The sequence below is a fragment of the Dermacentor silvarum genome, chromosome 2 (assembly GCF_013339745.2).
Source record: "Dermacentor silvarum isolate Dsil-2018 chromosome 2, BIME_Dsil_1.4, whole genome shotgun sequence".
In the NCBI taxonomy this organism is placed as follows: Eukaryota; Metazoa; Arthropoda; class Arachnida; order Ixodida; family Ixodidae; genus Dermacentor; species Dermacentor silvarum.
Window position 1 is genome coordinate 227,030,500 of NC_051155.1, and position 8,795 is coordinate 227,039,294.

General features: G+C 45.2%; 1 protein-coding gene across 1 annotated transcript in view; it reads right to left on the reverse strand.

Annotated features, from left to right (window-relative positions):
• LOC119442799 (WASH complex subunit 3) overlaps positions 1-8,459 on the reverse strand; it is a 188,770-nt gene extending 180,311 nt beyond the window's left edge. Inside the window, exon 1 of the mRNA XM_037707826.2 lies at positions 8,429-8,459. The gene's annotated coding sequence lies outside the window, so the exon portion shown is untranslated. The remainder of the gene's footprint in view (positions 1-8,428) is intronic.
• Between the last annotated feature and the right edge of the window lie 336 nt (positions 8,460-8,795).

An 8,795-nucleotide genomic window follows, 5' to 3' on the forward strand; every position in this document is an offset into this window, starting at 1 on the left:
GCAAACCAACGAAATATTGATCCTTTCGACACCAGACAGTCGACACCAACTATTAATTTTCTATGTCGTCGGTAACCTTTGCTATATTCTGACATGCCACTGCATTAGCTAATGACAGTGGCATGCAGCGGCTCAACATACGAGCGCGTAAATTCAGGAATGACGGCTTCGCCCGCCTTTCCACGCTACTATGAACTTGAGTCGAACTGCACTGCCCGCTGGCGGACAGCCTAATTGAAGTACCTGTAAAAGGCTCTTGGGAAAACGATATATGCGGAATATACCACGCTCTACATTAAGCCGTATCAAGTGCACTCATTCTCTTTGGTAAAGCATATGTTTGTGATGCAGCCAGTGCAATTATCATCATGATCATCGCTAATGGGAACGGCCGTATAATCTTCGGCTTCATTGTCTAGGGTGCTTGAACATTTTTGCGGGGCGCCACTTCCTCGGCGACGTCTGACCTTTGCGACGGGAGCCATCTCAACGCACTCCAGAAATATGAAATATGAATACAAAGCCGATCATGAAGCTGTGTGCTGCGGCTGTTGTGACGTCGTCTTTCGCTGAGCTTAGCCCGTCCAACAAGCACTGAAACTGATATTCCCAAAAATGATCAATCGAGAATATATTATATCCTCCGCAGTTGGCGGTGTCACTTCTGGTATAGCATTAGGTTGGAACGTTAGTTCTTCAAAACTGAAGTTACGTTAAATTTTAATGAAAATCTGTCGGAAACGCGAGGCGCTCCTCTTTGTTGACACGTGGCAAGTGTAACACCAAAAATTGGACAAGATGAAAAAAGAAATGGTTAAATAAGATTGAAGCTCTAAATTCACAAGTGCTTACAGGTCGCGAGGTCTTTCTTGCGCACGCTTGTAATATTTCGTTCTAAATGTGGCCCACAACACAATCGTGCCATCTGTAGTCTCCGCAGATATATCGAACGAGTATTTCCTAGGCTTCGCCATGTTAGGCGCCACACGAGTACCTGCACGAAGTCTTTCTAAGAGTGGCAGCATGCACCTGTGCTTTGCACTCACTCAGAACACATCAAAGATCACGTATTCTAACATCCTGATGAACGTTGCTCCCCAAAGCATTCTTGATCGGAATCATTACAAGAAAACAAAAAAAGATTAATACACGCGATTAGTACAGGGATTAGGGAGGCGGCAGTTTGTATAGCTTCTTGCTAAGAGCGTCTCCATGCACTAAAAGCTTCATAGTTTTGCGTTTATGTTTCGCGCTACTCATAATCTTAAGCGTTACACAGATAAGGGTCGCGACAGCTTAATGGCCTCTGGGTCGATAAAATCGATGATTGCTGCTCTGAGGAGTGGACTACAAGACGCAGGCTCCTTGAAGATGGCGAGGGAGCTCAATAACAAGGTTCTGTACTCGCGGGCAGATTTCACTAATTAAGTCTTCATTAGCGTCCCGGATTCGTAGTGGTAAGGTTCTAGACAAACCCGAAGCGCTCATCACTGCACCTTCTTTTTTAATTATTATTGTTAGCTGTACCTTCGCTTACTGCAATGAAAGCCTATCTATATTTCGTAAGTGTTAACGAAAATTTTGTAGCATGAGTCCGACGGCACTAATTGATGTGTGCTATGTCCTTCGTTGAGACAAACATGAAAAATCAGAATTATATGTCATAATTATGTGAAACGGCAAGAAATATAACGAGAAACGTTGCAATGTATATACTAGTGAAATAGCAGAAAACAAGAGAGACAAAGACAGTAACACATTTTTTATAGGAAACAAAGGTATTGAAATTTTAGAAGTAGCCTTCGGGGCTTTCGCTTATTATCGTGCCTATTGTTTTAGCCTGTCAGCCTCATCCTTCGTTCTCTTTTACCAATAAAAAAAAAACGACCGTCCCAGTTGATAAATAAATAAATTTGAAGTTGAAAATAAATAAATAAATAAATAAATAAATAAATAAATAAATAAATAAATAAATAAATAAGGACGATCATAAACACTAAGCGCACAATACACATAAATAGGTATTGCAGATATAAAGAACAGAGGAATGGAAACGAAGAAATCATGCTATCGAGGCGTGAATTGCCTAATACGGAAATAGAAGGTAATCCTGCCATGACCGCATTTTGAAAGAATTCTTCTCCTTCGGTTCTATTCACTCCTTCTAATGAGTCGTGCGTATATAGTGGCATAACCAAGAGATAACAGCGGCGCGGCGGCGTACGGACCAAAGACGAAGAAAGGAAGAAAAAAGATAAAAAGAAAGAAGAAATCGCTAGAAAGTACGGGTCCTGATCACTGTTCTCCCGAGTAAGTAAAATGAATGGAACGACACAGGTGCCCAACCTGCATTCAGTGCCAGTGCAGTGGATGTCTGGGGGCACCACAAGATAAAACGGGACAAAATAATCAAACAACGGAACATTGCAAGCATCGCCGAGCAAAGCATCACCGGGCAAACGCCAGCGTAGCGATTGTCGGTGACATTGCATGTTACGCCACAATTACATGCGACTGCAAGCGCGATTCGAATGCAAGCAGGCTAACTTAATCACACACTCTGTCTCCGGGACAGCGCACGCGCAATAACGCGGACCGCGCCCGACGTGAATACCACATTCACGTGTGCTTACTTTCGTAAGCGCTCTTGCTCATGCCCATTATGTGCAGCGCAAGAAAGGTTACGACACGGTGGGTCCTGTAGCTCGCGCAATGCCAAAGATAGCAAAGCTGCATTATTATCTCGCGCGGAATCTCCTGCTATTCCATAATGCAGCAGGGAAGCGTTGCGAACGCAGCAATAGCGTTGCGAGCCGCGTCCCTCTGCACCTGTGACGGCCTTTGTTCCCGTAAGGAAAATCAGAATGAAGAAAATCGCCATCGTCACCTGGATTCCTTCATCCGGCCTTACGAACATGACCTTTTCTGATTTCTCTTTTTCTGTATTCACTCCGTGCACTGACACTGCTTCTTCTTGCTTCTCCCGAGTTTTTATCTCGCTCTGCAGCTGTAATTTCTATTTATATTGCACGCTTATAACTTCGTGACATTCTTCTTTTTTTTTTTCTGCGTGTGCGTCATCATTTCAACCGAGGCTAACTTGAAGGATCACATTTGGCTGGACGGCAGGTGTAGTAAAAGCAGGTGCATGATCAATCGTTTATGTATCTCTGTCTGCACCTTAGGAAGGACGGTAGTGACAGGCTTACGATACATTTTATATGGATTCCTTCGGTAAAGGAACCCGCAAACCAGCCTTAGTCATAAACTGCAAAAATCGCGTAGCAATGTTTGAGCCACCGTGAGCCATACTCCATCTCATTTGGTCAGAATTATGCATAATAAACATAACCCTACGAATGCAGGCACAAGGATCGTAAAATCGAATGATCATCAGCAACTAAAGCAGCCGCCTTGAGGTTTCTGCCGCAGCACAGTCCTAGTGAACGCAGTGTCAAAGCTTTCAGTTTTTGCTTTTTTGAAGCACCTATGGGAGCAGGCTTTTCATGTTGTTTTTGCCCCGAGGATACCTTCGACATATCCCGGTGGCTATTTACACCGCATGTTTTTCCAACTTTAATTTATGCTATCTTCATTCTATTGCGACCGATTTCGGTCATCGCGCTACGTTTTCATGGGAGCCGAATGTTTCGGCAGCCGTAACCGGTACATAAGCAGTGGTGCTAGCGTTTCTCTTTTGTGTAGCATATCCAGCGGACGCATGGATGTGTGTGAACGATGTAGTTGAGCGGTTCGCCGCCAGATTAGGACAACCGCTACCACGAGTGGCAACGAAGGCCCAAGCATACCAAGCAAGCACATGCCGTCCCGTTCAGTCATCGGAGAGCAGCCCGCGAGCCTCCAACATGTCCCCTGCTGAAGGCCCGGTAGAATGCCGATTTCCAACTCCAAGCAGTTCTTAAACGGTTGAAATTACACGTATTGGTTCTCAAACCCAAGTATGCGGTGTCATTGCATTTTTCAGATATGCCGGCGAATATCGTCACAAAGATGGAGGAAGAAACAAAAGAATTCGAGGGAGGTTAACAAAGAAAGAAATCGGATCTGCTACCCTGCACGGGGTAAAGAGATTTAAGGAGATAGGTATCTCTGTAATCTGTAAGACAATTTGATATCGACAACGCGAGTGAGTTTTGGGCAGGAGCGAGAACGTACACAAAACACTTTTTACATAGAATGGGCCTCGCTGAAATTCGTGAGTATGATTGTGGCTGTGTTGATGAATACACATAACACATTATTATAGAATGCGCGCTCCATACACACCAAGCCATTATGTCATTCCCATTAGACAATAGTCATTATTGGCATTAGACCGAAGACCTCTTAGCTTGAAGAAATCATCAGGAGCCGTGGCCAACAAGGGTAATACAAAAGTGCGCTTTAATGGAATTAAAAAAAAATTCTGGTAGGCAGTGACATTATTGGCCGTTAATAAGGCACGGAAAAATCGTGGATTATAAAATTCTTTATTTTTAGTGTCAAGGTGTATACGCGATATTGTAGTGGTTATAAAACATCGTTGCGTGAGTGTTTATTCGCAACGTGACACCGTTGTTCGCATTATCACTTTAAGTGCATCTTCGGAATCTCGTCTTGTTATTTTGACTTGTATACAACGCAACTTTGTTGTAACTATGTTGTATATTGTTATGTCTTATGTTGCAACTGTACTTTGCATGTACCACATATTCAAGAGCTGATGAGTAGCCGGCACCGTATTTGCGCGCGAACAACTCCTTATATCATGTCAATAAAAACTAAGAATAAAGAAAACGACACGGTGGAATGCAAAGCACCAGAAGTACCAAAAATACAAAGAATACACGGTTCAATATTACTCCGTCAGCTTAAGTGCCGACAGAAAGATTAACCAATATACTGTTATGCTAACATGCGCTCTTTGCTTCTTTTAAACTTCTTATCCATCATTTGCGAGGGCGTACTCTGACACAATCGTGTACTATTATATATAGCGGTTTCTAGTTGTTTCAACGTACTATTTGCATTTCAATATACCGTTCATATCCAGGATAATTCCTTGCGCGCCTCTCCGATTTCCACTGTCACATATCGCTTCGAAACTGCCTCATTCTATTGAAACCATATTTAGTGGCAATCGATTCGGCGCATAATCCTTTTTTTTTTACTTTAGTTATAAACAGTGAGAAACAGACTGGTTTTCGTCTATATTGTTGCAGTGCTAGAACAGTTGCGATGAAGATAGGGAAGTGAGCATTTTCGCTCACCTTCCTTCGCTGCTATTGGTTGCCGAGAGGCATTGCTGGCAAATCTACATGCTGAAATATTAAGAGGTGACTAGAACTCGGTCCCAAAGACCACGTAAGTAATTAACTGTTGGCTTTATTGAGTATATCGGGTGTTTCAGCGAACACTTTCAAAATTTTTAAAGGTTGCCTGTGGCAGAGAGGACAATTCTAGTTCGTGAGCTGGTCTACTCCGAGAAGCGGACATTACTTGCACAAAAAATTACTTACTTCTGTGCTTCAATGCATAAAACGACGTTTTGTCAAGAAAGTAATTGGAACGCTAATGCATTTCTCCGCAGAGTTCGGGAATTAATACCTTGAAGCTGGTGTCATCCTGAGAATTCGTTCCAAGTGGATCCGGCTTGCGAACTCCACGGCTAGAACTTGTAAGGTACAATATGGGCCATAAGGTAATTAGTCAAAAACTTAATTAGTGCATTTCTGTTAATTAGTCGAATATGCATTTCAATTTTTTTGTGCATGTTCGCCCCTTCGATTAGACCAGCTCATGAACTAGAATTGTGCTATTGTATGGTAAATATTGCAGGAATTATTACCGCACGCTCGATGCGTGGCTCTGCAATAATTTTCCTGACGTCTAACGTCAGCAGGTTCTCGAGGAGCTCGCTCTGCAACGTTAAGGCAAGGCACGCGCATGCTCTGATGCGAGACCCCACCGAACGAGTCTTCGAAGCGCGCGTTCGCCTTAATCATGGTGGATGCGCCGGCAGCGTGGTTCGTTGCTCTCAGACGGACAACACACGGAGGCTGTTGAGATTCCCGCGGGGCCCTGTTAAGCGGCACTCTTTATAGGGCGGACGTGAGAGCGAGTTTTGAGAGAGTGCAACCGCGAGGCGCTAACGGGGCTCCGAGGCGGTCGTCATTACCTCGGCGCACCAAGCCGCAAGCCGCCGCCTCGCGACCCAGACAAATTAAAAGCTGCAGCACCGGCGATTAGTGGGGCCTAATGGCTTGTTCCCCGGCTAACGTCTACACGTGGTGCTTCCGCCTAACGAGTGGCGCAGCCAACAATGCGTCGGCGTGAAACGAGATGAAATTGGGGCTTTTTGGGGAAAACATTAGCTGAAAGATGGCGTTAAGGCAACGGTGGCATGGGTGGGTCAAAAGGGGGGAGGGGCCGGAAAGTGTCGCAGTGATTGTTAAAGTGAAAGACACGTTTCCACGGGCATGATATGGAAATGAGGAGTGTTAGAGCAAGGGACACCAATTCTTCCCAACGTTGTCCGAGAAAACACCCGTGCTTGCGTGTACCATTAAAAAACAATGCGCCGCGAAGCGTCAGTGGTCTATTTTCTGTGAAAGTAGGTTTTATGAGCAATTGTATAGTTCCCGAGGTGCGTGCGCGCTGAACATTGGTTGTCGTAGATTTTAATATACTAAAGGAAAGGTCTCGTTATAGTATATGGCTGTCGCTATAAGAACAAGCGATTATAAAGCTGCCTTGTTCTTCCTCGTGAACATTCAAACAACATTGTTCTGAAATAACGAGGTTCCACTTAAAATTACTCCGCTTATTCTCTCCTTAAAAAACGCGTCGGATGTTATGTGTTCCAGTGTGAGCGTCTTGGCGCCGGTGATTTACAGAAGCCGTAGTTGGCGGTGAACATAAATGTGCGAAATCGAGCCGAGTTCGTACTTCGCTGAGGATCCTTCTTCGACTAGCTAACAAAAGTAAGCATTGGTTATCCATATACGTTTAAGTTATACATTTTTCTCGAAGCCGCAGCATAAAAAAATAGGCAGCAAACTTAGAGTTCCATGACTTACTTGTCGCATTTGTGTCCTGCTGCCTGTGCTTGTTGCGGTACATTTATGGTACATGAAAAAGTTACGCTAAATCAAATATTTATTCTAACTTCTAGCAAAGCGAGACTTAAGTGGTCAGGCTGCGTTGTCCAGATTATCTTCAAAATAAACCAACCGACTGCTGTCGCGTCGCAGTTCCACCTTGAAGCCATAACATAGAATGATGCAGGAAGTATTGATTGAGAGAGTTAACAATGGCGGTTCCTGCATATATCATGACCCTTGAAATACTGGTAGGGAGTGAAAGTGCGCGAATTACCTTGCATTCTACTAATTGTAGCCGCTTAGTATACGGCTACTGCGTGTCACAAAGCAACTTGAAAGGTACGATTCCAAAAATATTACAGAAGAAATAAAAAAAGGAACCTTCTCAGGGTTTGTCTACGTCTTTGTTGCCTGAGTCTAAATAGTGACCGGCTGAATGTAGATGTGTGTTTTATCAGGTCGACAACTGCTGTTCGAACTTGTATCGATTCTCAGAAATGTCTCAGTTTTGTGTTTTTACGAGGACTTTGGTATCGTCATTTATAGGAGGATTGAATCGGAAAGGTTGTATCGAGAAGTCTAACAATTAAAAGTTCCTGGACGAGCGTTCTTTCTTTCATATTGAAATTGCAATAAGGTCCCTTCGGGATGCGCACATAACCTTGAGTACCGGCTACGTTGTGTCGTACCTGTTACTCGCTCGCTGATCTGTGAAATTCCCGCGCAGATACATTGCAAGAAGAAGATATCTCGTTAAAAAAAGGGGCGAGGTGCATGCGTCGCATCAGTGTTTGCGTTAGTGTATCTTTCCGTTCAAGACTGTCGAACTCCAGAAACGTGCCAGTGAGTGACTGTGTACATAGTCTGCAACAGTTGCGACGTCGTGGAAGCAGGTCTCCTTCAATAAAACAACAGGTCGGAAAACGGTTCCCTAGCAGACCGGTGGCCACAAAAGTGGCGGCGTTTAGAAGTGAAATGCCGCAAACGGATACCGTTGCCAATGACAATACACTGCGCCACATAACGACATCACCGTTGGGCGCTCGGTCCGAGCCGGGCGAAGCGGCTTGTCTAGATTCAGCTGACACAGCAGCAAGAAAGGGGGAGAGGGAGCGCGCCGGCTCCCCGCTAACGCGTTCCGGTAGCCGGTGGAGGCGTCGGGCCGCCTTCTATCCCTAAGAACCCCCGTTTCGACGACGAGTCCATTCTTCCCAATGAAACGAGAACGACTTGAAGCAGCACCAAAGGAATGCCAAAAGGAAAGGAGGCAAAACGGCAAGGCTGAAATAAAAAAAAGAGAGAGTGAGAGAGGAGCAACTACTCACCTGCCGGTCGCATCGAAGTCGGAAATCCCAGTCGGCGGGTGGCGCGTTCCGCCGGCAGAAGCCAGTGCGATCGCCCGCAGCGCGCCCGGTGCAATGTAGCAAGGCTTTCGCCGGTGGCGCCACCTGAGTGTGCGCGAAGGAACCTCGGCGAATGCGTCAATCGGGAAAGGCTTGCAGCTTTTAGTATCAAAAGCCCCGGTCGCTCTCTCTCTTTCATGTGTTTTATGGCACCGCGCTTTGGATCGCTATAGGTGGTCGCTCTATAGGGGGGATGCGCTCGGGCGTACGCGGCCACCTGTTAGACGCGCTGTGAAGCCGAACGCGATGTTGGCTCAGCCGAATCGATTCACTCGTGCTGGAGGAGGTT